Source organism: Bombina bombina, chromosome 1, assembly GCF_027579735.1.
Source record: "Bombina bombina isolate aBomBom1 chromosome 1, aBomBom1.pri, whole genome shotgun sequence".
Taxonomy (NCBI): Eukaryota; Metazoa; Chordata; class Amphibia; order Anura; family Bombinatoridae; genus Bombina; species Bombina bombina.
Window position 1 is genome coordinate 1,130,101,122 of NC_069499.1, and position 15,080 is coordinate 1,130,116,201.

Genomic DNA, 15,080 nt, shown 5'->3' on the forward strand with positions numbered 1-15,080 from the left:
GTCCAAAACGTAGCTGTGTGTACCCTATTTTGCACAATAAAGGTCTTTGGATTTTTGCACTAGCTGGAGGACTTTTCTTTCTTCTAAAAGATGCAAGGGTCTGTCAGGAGTCCAGAAACTCATTGACCTTTTATACACACACTAATTACAAGCAAACAGATCACAGGTGAGGATGGTTACCTTTAATAGCCATTCAAACCCCTTTGTGTCAACGTGTGTGCATGTTATCAGGCCAAAATCACCAGGGTATGTAAACTTTTTATGAGGGTCATTTGGGTAGTTTCTGTTGTCATTATGATTTAAAAAGAGTAAACACAGTTGATTGATAATAAATGGCTTCAGCCAGACACTAACCATGAGTGAAAGAAAAGTTTTTGTGGTATCATTTATATTCTCTGAAAAATTTCCAAGAAATCATAAATTCTGCAGGGTATGTCAACTTTTGAGCACAACTGTATATATATATACCTAGCTATGCATTGTATGGATGTATGTGTGCAGTGTTTTAAATGAAGAACTCCACTATTTGACCATCAGTTTAGCGCACATTTGGCTTAGTGCTCGAGTGATAGCTGACATTAGTTTTTCAGTGCACGTCCATAGTTGATTATGTAAGGGATTTAGCGCACCGCCACTATTCGACACCCATGCACTTATATACTACTTAAAACGTGTATTATGAGAGCAAAAATATTTGTAGTCCAACAATTTTTTTAACTGACAATATATAAATTATATTATATTTTAGAGAATTTATTTTTCTTTCTGCCAACAGTTTAGTCTCTCTTTAATTAAAGGTACATGAAAACCAAACTTTTTTTCTTTCAGATAGAGCATACAATTTTAAATAACTTTCCAATTTACTTCTATTCTCTAATTTGCTTTGCTCTCTTGATATCCTTTGTTGCAAAGCATACCTACGTAAGTACTAATTGATGGCCTCTTGTCATTGGCTTGTCAGTATACAGCTAGCTCCCAGTATTACATTGTTGCTCCTTCAATAAAGGATACCAAAAGAATTAAGCAAAATTTATAGTAGTAGAAAATTAAAAAGTTGTTTAAAAATCAATGCTCTTTTAGAATCATGAAAAAGTTATGGTTTCACTTTAAGTATTTAATATGGGTGGATTTTTGCATTAATACAGACAGTATAATATACCTTATTCAATAAACACTGAGAACTCCATGTACGAAGCAGCGTAAGCTGCTCTGGAGCCCATGCAGGGCAGGTTCGCACATGTGAGGCTGCTTCCTACAAGGTAAGAAGCAACGGTCACCTCAGAAGTAGGGTGACCATACTGCCTCTTTAAAAAGGGACACATATGAAAAATACAAATGTCAGGGCTTTTTTCAAGGCTGCTTAAAGAAATGTTCTGTATAAGAACCCTGACATATGTATTTTTCATATGAGTCTCTTTTTAAAGCGGCAATACGGTCACCCTACTCGGAAGTGGCGAAGAGAAATCACTGAGAGCTCTCACACTCTCTGTGATTGACAGTTCCTTCTCTCGTGTGAGTGTGTAATGATGCATATGGGCCAGCGGATGAACACATCTGCGGCCTCTATGCAATTTGAAAAGCTGTCGGCATGCCATTTAATACATGGGGCCCTGAATAACTGGCTACAAAGCCACTAAATAGTATTCTAAAAATAACTTCACAAATAACATGTTTTAGTTTGCTTTGCTGTTATTGGGATAAAAAATTGATATTTACAAAAAAAAATAGAAATTTCAAGAATTTTAGAACCTTTTAGATTTCTATGACTGACACCAGATCATAACACAAGAAACTTCAGAAAGAAAATAATGGGCCCCATGAATCAAACACTGTGCGGACAAGGTTCTCAACTTGAGAACTTGTAAGCACGGCTTCACAGCGTACGCACAGTGGACCCTGTTCGTCCGCAGCACGTATGTGCCATCACACATTCAAGCGGGAGTAATCCTCCATTCCCCTGCCCCCTTCCCTTGTGCAACCAATTACGTGAGAGAAGGGCCTGTCAATCACCTTGAGCAAGCGTATTTAGGGTGATGTCTCTCTGCCAACTCAGGTGACAGTGATTATAAGAAACCAGCTGCTTCTTACATTGTGAGATGCAGGCTCACATGTATGAACCTGCCCCGCAAGGGCTTGAAAGAAGCTTACACTGCTTAGGACATGGAGCCAATTGTCTTTTAAAAACTTGCATTTTTTTGTATAGTTATTATACAACTCCATTTTAAGGCAACAATGCCAACAAATAACATGAAACACTAAAGATCTTTTTAACAATTAACTTCACAAATAACATGATTTAGTTTGCTTTGCTGTTATTGGGATTAAAAAATTGATATTTACAAAAAAAATAGAAATTTCAAGAATTTTAGAACCTTTTAGATTTCTATGACTGACACCAGATCATAACACAAGAAACTTCAGAAAGAAAATAATGGGCCCTGTTACGGTTGCCTCCAGGCTGGCTGGAAGTTGGACCGTAGAAAAGGATGCTCCTAGCGCTCACCAAAGGAGCAGCAGCACTGTAGACTCTATAACTGCTGCGTAGCCACCATAAGTAATGCAGACTCTATGAACCACCGCTGCTGGGCTGGTATCTCGCCGTCTGCTCTGCGCCCTGGACCTATGACCAGGCTCCAGTAGGTGAACCTCTGCCTTCTGTAGCAATCCCTGTAGCTAAGGGAGTATGAAGAGCATAGCAATCCCTGTAGTGATTATAAGCTGTATCCTACAAACATGAGTCAAAGCTTCAAGTTAGAGGGTCAACATAGGTCTGATGTGCTGGAGCACACAGCCTGCTTTTTATTGAGGTTACATGCAAACAGGACACTCTCAGGGGGAGGCATAAAATCCCCCCTCACACATTTGATATTAGATAGAGAGACACTCCCTTTGACAGGCCACAACATTTACTTCAGCAGATAACATTACACACAATAAAACAATGCAGTCCACCTTATCACTAATAGAAGTCTGATTAGACAATGGGAATGTTTTATCACTAAACTTAATTAGAGCTGATCCCAGCAAACTTGTATTTAGAATGCTTCTTGAAGCTGAACAAAGTTATCTCTGTAGTTCTGACCGAAGGGTCTGTCACATAGCACTTAATGGCACACAATGAAACTGAACCAAGTGGGAGAAAGCCAGGGACAAGTCATTTCACAGGTCTGGGGACATAGTCTTAAAGGGGCATTGTTCACCAAAGTCACAATATGTCCCCAGACGGTTCTTAAAGGGCCATACACACCCAATAAAAGTTAATATGTTTTCAGGGGCACAATCTTCCAGGGGCCATAGTCATGTGGAAGGAGGCTGGCAAATAGGCTTCTCCAAAATCCAGGGAAGCAGGGCAATTTTCCATTTAAAGGGCCAGTTACAAATAGCAGTTTGTAACAGGCCCCATGTATCAAACACTGTGCGGACACGGTTCTCAACTTGAGAACTTGTAAGCAGGGCTTCACAGCGTACGCACAGTGTACCCTGTTTGTCCGCAGCACATATGTGCCATTACACATTCAAGCGGGAGTAATCCTCCATTCCCCTGCCCCCTTCCCTTGTGCAACCAATTACGTGAGAGAAGGGCCTGTCAATCACCTTGAGCAAGCGTATTTAAGGTGATGTCTCTCTGCCAACTCAGGTGACAGTGATTATAAGAAACAAGCTGCTTCTTACATTGTGAGATGCAGGCTCACATGTATGAACCTGCTTCGCAAGGGCTCCAAAGAAGCTTACACTGCTTAGGACATGGAGCCAATTGTCTTTTAAAAACTTGCATTTTTTTGTATAGTTATTATACAACTCCATTTTAAGGCAACAATGCCAACAAATAACATGAAACACTAAAGATCTTTTTAACAATTATGTGATTGCTGAGAGAAACTATCGCCTAGATTTAGAGTTCTGCGTAAGCTCCTAACGCTGGTTTTGGTCTACCGCTGGTATTTAGAGTCGTGTAGGTAAAGGTCTAACGCTCACTTTCCAGCCGCGACTTTTCCATACCGCAGATCCCCTTACGCCATTTGCGTATCCTATCTTTTCCATGGGATCTTTCTAACGCCGGTGTTTAGAGTCTTGGCTGAAGGGAGCGTTAAAAATCTAACGACAAAACTCCAGCCGCAGAGAAAAGCCAGGAGTTAAGAGCTTTCTGGGCTAACGCCGGTTCATAAAGCTCTTAACTACTGTGCTCTAAAGTACACTACACCCATAAACTACCTATGTACCCCTAAACCGAGGTCCCCCCACATCTCCGCCACTCTAATAAAAAAATTGAACCCCTAATCTGCCGACCGCACACCGCCGCAACCCACGTTATCCCTATGTACCCCTAATCTGCTGCCCCTAACACCGCCGCAAGGCTGGATTGGCCTACCAGGATACCAGGAGATTTCCCGGTGGGCTGCAGCAGCTGGGGCTGGAAAGCTAAATTTTAAAGAGATTATTAATGGATGCAACTGGGCTTTAGAGTGCATATAACAACAATGAAACAAAATATTTGGGAAGGACTATCCCAGTAAACTCCTTTGAGAAAAAACATAATTTATGCTTACCTGATAAATTTATTTCTCTTGTAGTGTATCCAGTCCGCGGATCATCCATTACTTGTGGGATATTCTCCTTCCCAACAGGAAGTTGCAAGAGGATCACCCACAGCAGAGGTGCTATATAGCTCCTCCCCTCACTGCCATATCCAGTCATTCGACCGAAACAAGCCGAGAAAGGAGAAACCATAGGGTGCAGTGGTGACTGTAGTTTAATTAAAATTTAGACCTGCCTGAAAAGGACAGGGTGGGCCGTGGACTGGATACACTACAAGAGAAATAAATTTATCAGGTAAGCATAAATTATGTTTTCTCTTGTTAAGTGTATCCAGTCCACGGATCATCCATTACTTGTGGGATACCAAAGCTAAAGTACACGGATGATGGGAGGGACAAGGCAGGAACTTAAACGGAAGGAACCACTGCCTGTAGAACTTTTCTCCCAAAAACAGCCTCCGAAGAAGCAAAAGTATCAAATTTGTAAAATTTGGAAAAAGTATGAAGCGAAGACCAAGTTGCAGCCTTGCAAATCTGTTCAACAGAGGCCTCATTTTTAAAGGCCCAGGTGGAAGCCACAGCTCTAGTAGAATGAGCTGTAATCCTTTCAGGAGGCTGCTGTCCAGCAGTCTCATAGGCTAAACGGATTATACTCCAAAGCCAAAAAGAAAGAGAGGTTGCCGACGCCTTCTGACCTCTCCTCTGTCCAGAGTAAACAACAAACAGGTTAGATGTTTGGCGAAAATCTTTAGTAGCCTGTAAGTAAAACTTCAAGGCACGGACTACGTCTAGATTATGCAAAAGACATTCCTTCTTTGAAGAAGGATTAGGACATAATGATGGAACAACAATCTCTTGATTGATATTCTTGTTAGAAACCACCTTAGGTAAAAACCCAGGTTTTGTACGCAGAACAACTTTATCTGAATGAAAGATCAGATAAGGAGAATCACAATGTAAGGCAGATAACTCCGAGACTCTTCGAGCCGAGGAAATAGCCATCAGAAAAAGAACTTTCCATGAAACAAGTTTGATATCAATAGAATGAAGGGGTTCAAACGGAACCCCTTGAAGAACTTTTAGAACCAAGTTTAAGCTCCATGGAGGAGCAACAGGTTTAAACACAGGCTTAATTCTAACTAAAGCCTGACAAAATGCCTGAACGTCTGGAACTTCTGCCAGACGCTTGTGTAAAAGAATAGACAGAGCAGAAATCTGTCCCTTTAAAGAACTAGCTGATAATCCTTTGTCCAAACCCTCTTGGAGGAAGGACAATATCCTAGGAATCCTAACCCTACTCCATGAGTAATTCTTGGATTCACACCAATGAAGATATTTACGCCATATCTTGTGGTAAATTTTCCTGGTGACAGGCTTTCGTGCCTGTATTAAGGTATCAATTACTGACTCGGAGAAGCCACGCTTTGATAGGATCAAGCGTTCAATCTCCATGCAGTCAGTCTCAGAGAAAGTAGATTCGGATGATTGAAAGGACCTTGTATTAGAAGGTCTTGTCTCAGAGGCAGAGTCCATGATGGAAAGGATGACATGTCCACTAGGTCTGCATACCAGGTCCTGCGTGGCCACGCAGGCGCTATCAATATCACCGATGCTCTTTCCTGTTTGATTTTGGCAATCAGACGAGGGAGCAGAGGAAACGGTGGAAACACATAAGCCAGGTTGAAGAACCAAGGCGTTGCTAGAGCATCTATCAGTGCCGCTTCTGGGTCCCTGGACCTGGATCCGTAACAAGGAAGCTTGGCGTTCTGGCGAGACGCCATGAGATCCAATTCTGGTTTGCCCCAACGGAGAACCAATTGAGCAAACACCTCTGGATGGAGTTCCCATTCCCCCGGATGAAAAGTCTGACGACTTAGAAAATCCGCCTCCCAGTTCTCTACACCTGGGATATGGATCACTGACAGATGGCAAGAGTGAGTCTCTGCCCAGCGAATTATCTTGGAGACTTCTGACATCGCTAGGGAACTCCTGGTTCCCCCTTGATGGTTGATGTAAGCCACAGTCGTGATGTTGTCCGACTGAAATCTGATGAACCTCAGTGTTGCTAGCTGAGGCCAAGCCAGAAGAGCATTGAATATTGCTCTTAACTCCAGAATATTTATTGGGAGGAGTTTCTCCTACTGAGTCCATGAACCCTGAGCCTTCAGGGAGTTGCAGACTGCACCCCAACCTAGAAAGCTGGCATCTGTTGTTACAATTGTCCAATCTGGTCTGCGAAAGGTCATACCCTTGGACAGATGGGTCCGAGATAACCACCAGAGAAGAGAATCTCTGGTTTCCTGATCCAGATTTAGTAGAGGGGACAAATCTGTGTAATCCCCATTCCACTGACTGAGCATGCATAATTGCAGCGGTCTGAGATGCAGGCGCACGAATGGCACTATGTCCATCGCCGCTACCATTAAGCCGATTACTTCCATGCACTGAGCCACCGTGGGGCGCGGAATGGAGTGAAGAACACGGCAAGCATTTAGAAGTTTTGATAACCTGGACTCCGTCAGGTAAATTTTCATTTCTACAGAATCTATTAGAGTCCCTAGGATGGAAACCCTTGTGAGAGGAGATAGAGAACTCTTTTCTTCGTTCACTTTCCACCCATGCAACCTCAGAAATGCCAGAAATATCTCTGTATGAGATTTGGCAATTTGAAAGCTTGACGCCTGTATCAGGATGTCGTCCAGGTAAGGAGCCACCGCTATGCCTCGCGGTCTTAGGACCGCCAGAAGTGAGCCCAGAACCTTTGTAAAAATTCTTGGGGCTGTAGCCAACCCGAATGGAAGAGCTACAAATTGGTAATGCCTGTCTAGAGAGGCAAACCTCAGGAACTGATGATGATTCTTGTGAATCGGAATGTGAAGGTAGGCATCCTTTAAGTCCACTGTGGTCATGTACTGACCCTCTTGGATCATGGGTAAAATGGTTCGAATAGTTTCCATCTTGAATGATGGACGGAATAATAAATGACAAAAATGTTTTTTAAACACAGTCACAACAACTACCACAGTCTACTGTGGTTGTTACCCTCCTCAAACACGACTTTAAAGCCTTTTGAGCCCTTCAGAGATGTCCTGTATCATGCAGAAGGAAGCTGAGTGTCTCAGTCTGTAATTCTAGCTGTAGGCCCCTCCCACTCATATTGCAACAGTGGAAAGCCTCAGGAAACTGTTTCTAGGCAAAAATCAAGCCAGCCATGTGGAAAAAAACTAGGCCCCAATAAGTTTTGTCACCAAACATATCTAAAAACGATAAACATGCCAGCAAACGTTTTATATTACACTTTTATAAGAGTATGTATCTCTGTTAATAAGCCTGATACCAGTCGCTATTAAATCACTGCATTTAGGCTTAACTTACATTAATCTGGTATCAGCAGCATTTTTCTAGCAAATTCCATCCCTAGAAATATGTTAACTGCACATACCTTATTGCAGGAAAACCTGCACGCCATTCCCCCTCTGAAGTTACCTCACTTCTCAGAATATGTGAGAACGGCAGTGGATCTTAGTTACTTCTGCTAAGATCATAGAAATCACAGGCAGATTCTTCTTCTAATGCTGCCTGAGATGAAACAGTACACTCCGGTACCATTTAAAAATAACAAACTTTTGATTGAAGTTAAAAAACTAACTATAATACACCACTCTCCTCTTACTACGTCCATCTTTGTTGAGAGTTGCAAGAGAATGACTGGATATGGCAGTGAGGGGAGGAGCTATATAGCAGCTCTGCTGTGGGTGATCCTCTTGCAACTTCCTGTTGGGAAGGAGAATATCCCACAAGTAATGGATGATCCGTGGACTGGATACACTTAACAAGAGAAATGGGGCTTGCACATTATACTGAGTCAACAGAAAATAGGGCTGGTCTCCAAATTTTCCAGGGCTGCTTTTTATTCCCAGTCCGGCCCTGCACCGCCGACCCCTATATTATATTTATTAACCCCTAATCTGCTGCCCCCAACGTCGCCGCTACCTAACTACAATTATTAACCCCTAATCTGCCGTCCGGACCTCACCGCTACTCTAATAAATGCATTAACCCCTAAAGCTAAGTCTAACCCTAACCCTAACACCCCCCTAAGTTAAATATAATTTTTATCTAACAAAATAAATTCTTTCTTATTAAATAAATTATTCCTATTTAAAGCTAAATACTTACCTGTAAACTAAACCCTAATATAGCTACAATATAAATAATAATTATATTGTAGCTATTTTAGGATTTATATTTATTTTACAGGCAACTTTGTATTTATTTTAACCAGGTACAATAGCTATTAAATAGTTCATAACTATTTAATAGCTACCTAGTTAAAATAATTACAAAATTACCTGTAAAATAAATCCTAACCTAAGTTACAATTAAACCTAACACTACACTATCAATAAATTAATTAAATAAAATACCTACAAATAAATACAATTAAATAAACTAACTAAAGTACAAAAAATAAAAAAAGAACTAAGTTACAAAAAATAAAAAAATAATTTACAAACATAAAAATATTAAAATTTCTAAGCTAATTACACCTACTCTAAGCCCCCTAATAAAATAACAAAGCCCCCCAAAATTAAAAAAATGCCCTACCCTATTCTAAAATAAAAATTGAAAAGCTCTTTTACCTTACCAGCCCTTAAAAGGGCCTTTTGCAGGGCATGCCCCAAAGAATTCTACTCTTTTGCCTGTAAAAAAAAACATTCAATAACCCCCCATACCCCTAATCTAACCCAACCCCCCCTTAAAATTATCTAACACTAATCCCCTGAAGATCATCCTACCTTGTCTTCACTCAGCCGAGCAGCGATGGAACCGAAGAGGACATCCGGAGCGGCAGAAGTGATCATCCAAGGGGCGCTGAAGAAATCTTCCATCCGATGAAGTGATCCTCCAAGCGGCGCTAAAGAAGTCTTCCATCCGGGCGATGTCATCTTCCAAGAGGCGCTGAAGAAGTCTTCTATCCGGGCGATGTCATCTTCCAAGACGGGTCTTCAATCTTCATCCCGCCGACGCGGAACATCCTTCTTTACCGACGGACTACCGACGAATGAAGGCTCCTTTAAGGGACGTCATCCAAGATGGCGTCTCTTCAATTCCGATTGGCTGATAGGATTCTATCAGCCAATCGGAATTAAGGTAGGAAAAATCTGATTGGCTGATTGAATCAGCCAATAAGATTCAAGTTCAATCCGATTGGCTGCCTTTTTGGAGCCTAGCGCTCCCTTTTTGGAGCCTAACGCAGCCCTTTTTGGAGCCTAACGCAGCCCTTCTGTGAACTCTAAATACCAGCGGTATTTAAAAGGAGCGGGGGAAAAAAGCACGCGTAGCTAACGCATGCCTTCTAACGCAAAACTATAAATCTAGCGGTTAGTTTTAAAAAATGAAGGTACTGCAACTAAGCATTACAGAAATGCAGGTCTAAATTTAGGCTTATTAATAATGTATTTGCTGAACAGGTTCTCTAGATGTTGTAGATGTGAGCTCTGCTTTCTCATGTTCATAACTGTTCTCATTTGATGTGCAAGATATTGTGCTTGTCAAATGAATAAAATTAAATATGCAGAATACTGGAATTCCCGCAAGACTTGAAAACAGAGATAAAGAGTGACTCAATGAATAAGATCATCCAATATGTCATTAAAAAGGAAAAAAGGTACTGAGAATCTGTTAAAAAGTATTGAAACATTGTATTGTGATCACCTCAAACAAGACTGTCTCACGTTATGTATAGTGCCTTTTTTTCAATTGATTCAATAATGGAATTTTAGTGCCGAAAAATATTTGAAAATATTGATTGTGATCAACTAAAATTTTAAAAGGGTTTACTGGTGACTAAAAACATACAGAAAAATATTGTTTGATAGATTGTGATTGACCCCTGTGTTAGGCACTGAGTTTGTATAGAGTGAAGCATTCCTTAACATGATTATATTTATCTACTTTTTACCTCTGTGATTACCTTGAATCTAAGCCTCTGCAGACTGCCCTCTTATCTCAGTTCTTTTGATCGACATGCATGTTTGCCAACCACTGCTGACTCATATGTTATGACACACATGAACTAGCACTGTCTAGCTGTGAAAAACTGTCAAAATGCCATGAGATAAGAGACGGTCTTTAAGGGCTTAGAAATTAGCATATGATCCTACCTAGGTTTAACTTTCAACAAAGAATACCGAGAGAACAAAGAAAATTTGATTATAAAAGAAAATTGAAAAGTTGATCAAAATTGCATGCCCTATTTGAATCATTAGAGTTTAGTTTTTTACTAGACTGTCCCTTTAAAGTATGTAATAACCCCTTAAAAAATAAGAAAGGAAACAAATGAATACTGACCATTTTCATCAGAATTATTTTTGTTTTCTTTCATTTTCTTTGTGCATTCATTCGGATATTCGTTTAGTTAAAACGAAAACAAAAATCTGATTTTCATCCCAAACGTGTATTCGTGAAGAAACATATGCAGAAGTCTACTTAAAAATGTTTCTAAACCTCTGATTGATGACTACTAGGTAATCAATAGGGCAATGAGATAATTGGAAAGCTATGATAAATGTTAGGTATGTGGTGGTCATTTGCATTACAGCTGAAAAACTTGGGCTAGGCTACAAGTGGAGGGCTATATTATCTCACGCCCACAAACGGGCATATTTGCTGGTGAGAGCAATGCTTCCCAGCGATGCAAACATGAGGTCACGTTCGCATTGCTTTGAACTTGTAATACCAGCGCACATTAGCTTTCATTAAAGCGATATTTAGAGATCCACTAATCTGGCCCTTATTTAAAATGTTTTCAGGGTTATCGAAGCTTCAGTTAAGTCATTAATCCCCCCCCCCCATATATGACACAAGCAACTTCAGTAGCACATCAAGATGCTTTAGAAATAGAAAAGAGTAATTTGCCAGAAACAGCAGTTTTGAAACAGCGGTCTAAAGACCGCTGCTCCATAAGCCTGTCCGTCTGCTCTGAGGAGGCGGACAGGAATCTCCACAATTCAACCCGATCGGGTTGATTGATACCTCACTGCTGGCGGCCCATTGGCCACGAGTCTTCAGGGTGCGGCGTTGCACCAGCAGCTCTTGTGAGCATATTGCTCTCCACATTCAGCGATGTCTGTCGGACCTGAGACATATGATAAATAAGCCTTATTGTCAGTAATTATATTTTCTTTTTTAGGCTTGTGGGTACAATTGTACATATATGTTGTAAACTAGATAACTCAAAAACACCAGCAATTTACAAAAAAATATGTATATGTAGTGTTGTATTAATAGCCAAAGGTATCTAAACATTACAATTAAATTAAGGAGGTTCTCTTATGTAGACCAGTGTTTCTCAACTGTGGTCCTTAAGTACCCCCAACAGGCCAGGTTTTCATTATAGCTGAACCAGTGCACAGGTAAAGTAATCAGCTGATCAGTAACGCCATGGTTACCTGCTCTCACCTATCAGCTGATTATTTCACCTGCGCACTGGTTCAACTATGAGGAAAAACTGGCCTTTTGGGGGTACTTGAGGACCGTGGTTGAGAAACAATGATTTAGAGAATTCCACCTTGCTGTGGATATTTATATTTTAGAGTTTATTCATACATTTAGAGGAATGGTAACTGATAATACCAATATATAAATATCATCCTATTTCAATTTCAACACAGATCTAACATTTTTTCTATAACTGGTAATGTAATTTTTTGCTTTGCTTGAATTCTAATCCCTTTTTCAATTGGATGAGCCAGTACATATTCAGTTCTTTTGGACCAATTACAAAGTATGCAGCCTTATTCTTCAAGGTGGATGTTTCTGTATCGATGAATAATGAGAACCCTAGTCAGATAATTTTTTATTTTTTTTAAATATGATCCTCTTTCCCGTGGAGTTGTGCATGACACTCTTCTCTATTTATACTTCCTCACTGGGTAAACTTATCAGTAGCTATGGCTTCAACTATCACCTCTATGCTGATGATACTCAGATCTACCTATCCCCCCCTGCACTCCCTCCTTCTGTCCTTTCCCAAATCAGCGATTGCTTATCTGGCATTTCTTCCTGGATGGCCTCTCACCACCTAAAAATCAACATGTCCAAGACTGAGCTTCTTCTAATGCCCCCATCTAATTCTACTCCAGTTTCTAACTTTACTATCACTGTTGGTGACACCACTATCTCCCCATCACCCCAAGCCCGCTGCCTAGGAGTTACACTTGACTCCAATCTGCCCTTCATACGCCACATCCAATCAATCTCTTCATCCTGTCGCAACCAAAAACGCAAAATCTTCCTTTTCTGAATGCTGAAACTACTAAACAGCTAATCCATTCCCTAGTCATTTCCCAGCTTGACTACTGTAACAACCTACTAACTGGCCTTCCTCATTCCCACCTCTCCCCCCTTCAATCCATCCTAAATGCCTCTGCTATGCTTATCCACCTTACCCGACGCTCTGTATCTGCTGCACCCCTCTGTGATTCCCTTCACTGGCTCCCCATTCACAGCAGAATTAAATTCAAAATTCTCACTCTGACATACAAAACCCATACCAATGCAGCCCCCCCTAACTGTCCTCACTCATCAACAAATATACTCCAGCCTGTCCCCTAAGATCCAACAACGATCTACTCCTTGACTCTTCTACCATCACCCCCTCCCATGCTAGACTACAGGACTTCTCTCGTGCGGCACCAACCCTCTGGAACACACTTCCTTGAGCTGTCAGACTTTTCCCCAACCTCTCCTCCTTTAAACGCTCCCTAAAGACCTTCTTGTTCAGGGAAGCCTATCACCAAATCAGTTACTAATGAATTCCACTTGCCTAATAGTTGCCCTCATTTAACTCCACACTAACATCATTCCCACCTTTGCAGTCCCCACCTCCTGTTTCTCACCCTCCTACCCATTTAGATTTTAAGTTCCCATGGGAATAGGGCTCCCAATTCCCCCTGTATTTGTTTGTTAAATTTTGTCTGGTGTCTCATATTATACTGTCCTTTTATCTTTATTACCAATGGACAGCGCTGCGGAATCTGTTGGCGCTTTATAAATAAAGAATAATAATAATAATAATTGGCTAAAATGCAAGTCAAAAGATAACAAAATAAAAAGTCACGTGATAAGGGGGCTGTCAGAAGAGGCTTAGATACAAGGTAATCACAGAGGTAAAAAGTATATTAATATAACCATGTTGGGGTGCAAAACTGGGGAATGGGTAATAAGGGGATTGTCTATCATTTTAAACAATAACAATTTTGGAGTAGACTGTCCCTTTAACATTTTTTTTTAAACAAGTAGGCTTTTCTTGGTGCCTAGTACTTAAGAAGGCAGTCCAGTATTTGCATCTGATATCCAGTAAAATATATTTAAAACTGGACACATAGCTAGATTTGATCTGACATCTGATTTGGATACATGACTGATAGGGGATGCAAGGTTTGCTGAATAAACAGGTCAGGGTCATGACCCAAACTCAAATCAGCCATTAACCTACCACTTCCCCCAAACACCCTCTAGTCAAGTATTTTTGGGAAGGGCAGCTGATAATGCTTATAGGAAGAGACACAAAACACAGGGGTTTTTTTTTTACTTCTTAAAAAGTATTTAAAAGATGTTCTTGATATCTATATGTTTCCAAAGGCCTCAATAAAAGTAATGTCAAAAGGAAATTACCCCCCTCGCTTTAACAAAACGTAATGACAAAACACAGGAAACCTAATTAGAAATAAGGGGTCTCACACCCCTCCTAATAGTGCATAAAGAGAAATAGAAGACTACAAACTTTATTGACATTGCCATACATGTTAATAGTTCTGTCAGGCGATTATAACATTGTCACAATGTCAGTTGGCCACTTAAGCTTTTGTACCCTTAAAGAATGAACTCTTCACAAAGGGCAACCTTTATCTGTGTCACCAAATCTATGAGAAGAATATGAGCCTTGAATGTAAGAAAATGGTAGTTTTCCTTTTAAGATTACATTCTTGTTCCCCTGTCAATTATTACATTTATTTTCTTCTCTAGTGCTTATTGGAGCGATAGGTAATATTAACGACCAAGAACATCTGTATTTAAGTTTATTGTTTGAAATTGTATACAAATGGCTAGAGGTCTCTATGGTAGCTGAGTTTAATACTAAAATATTATGTCTTTTGTTGTTTTTCTCTAATATCTTCCATGGACCATAAAAATCGGCAGCCTTTAAAGAGGAAAACTCCTTGCTGTTTTCTTTATCAGGGTATAGATAAAGGAACTCCAGTGAGTGTGGTACTCCTAAACAAAACACTCCAGTGAGTGTGTATGTATATGTGTATATATATATATATATATATATATATATATATATGTATATATATGTGTATTTGTGTGTATATATATATATATATATATATGTGTGTGTGTGTATATATATATATATATATATATATATATATATATATATATATATATATATATATATATATATATATGTGTGTGTATGTGTGTGTATATATGTATGTATATATATATATATATATATATATATGTATATATGTG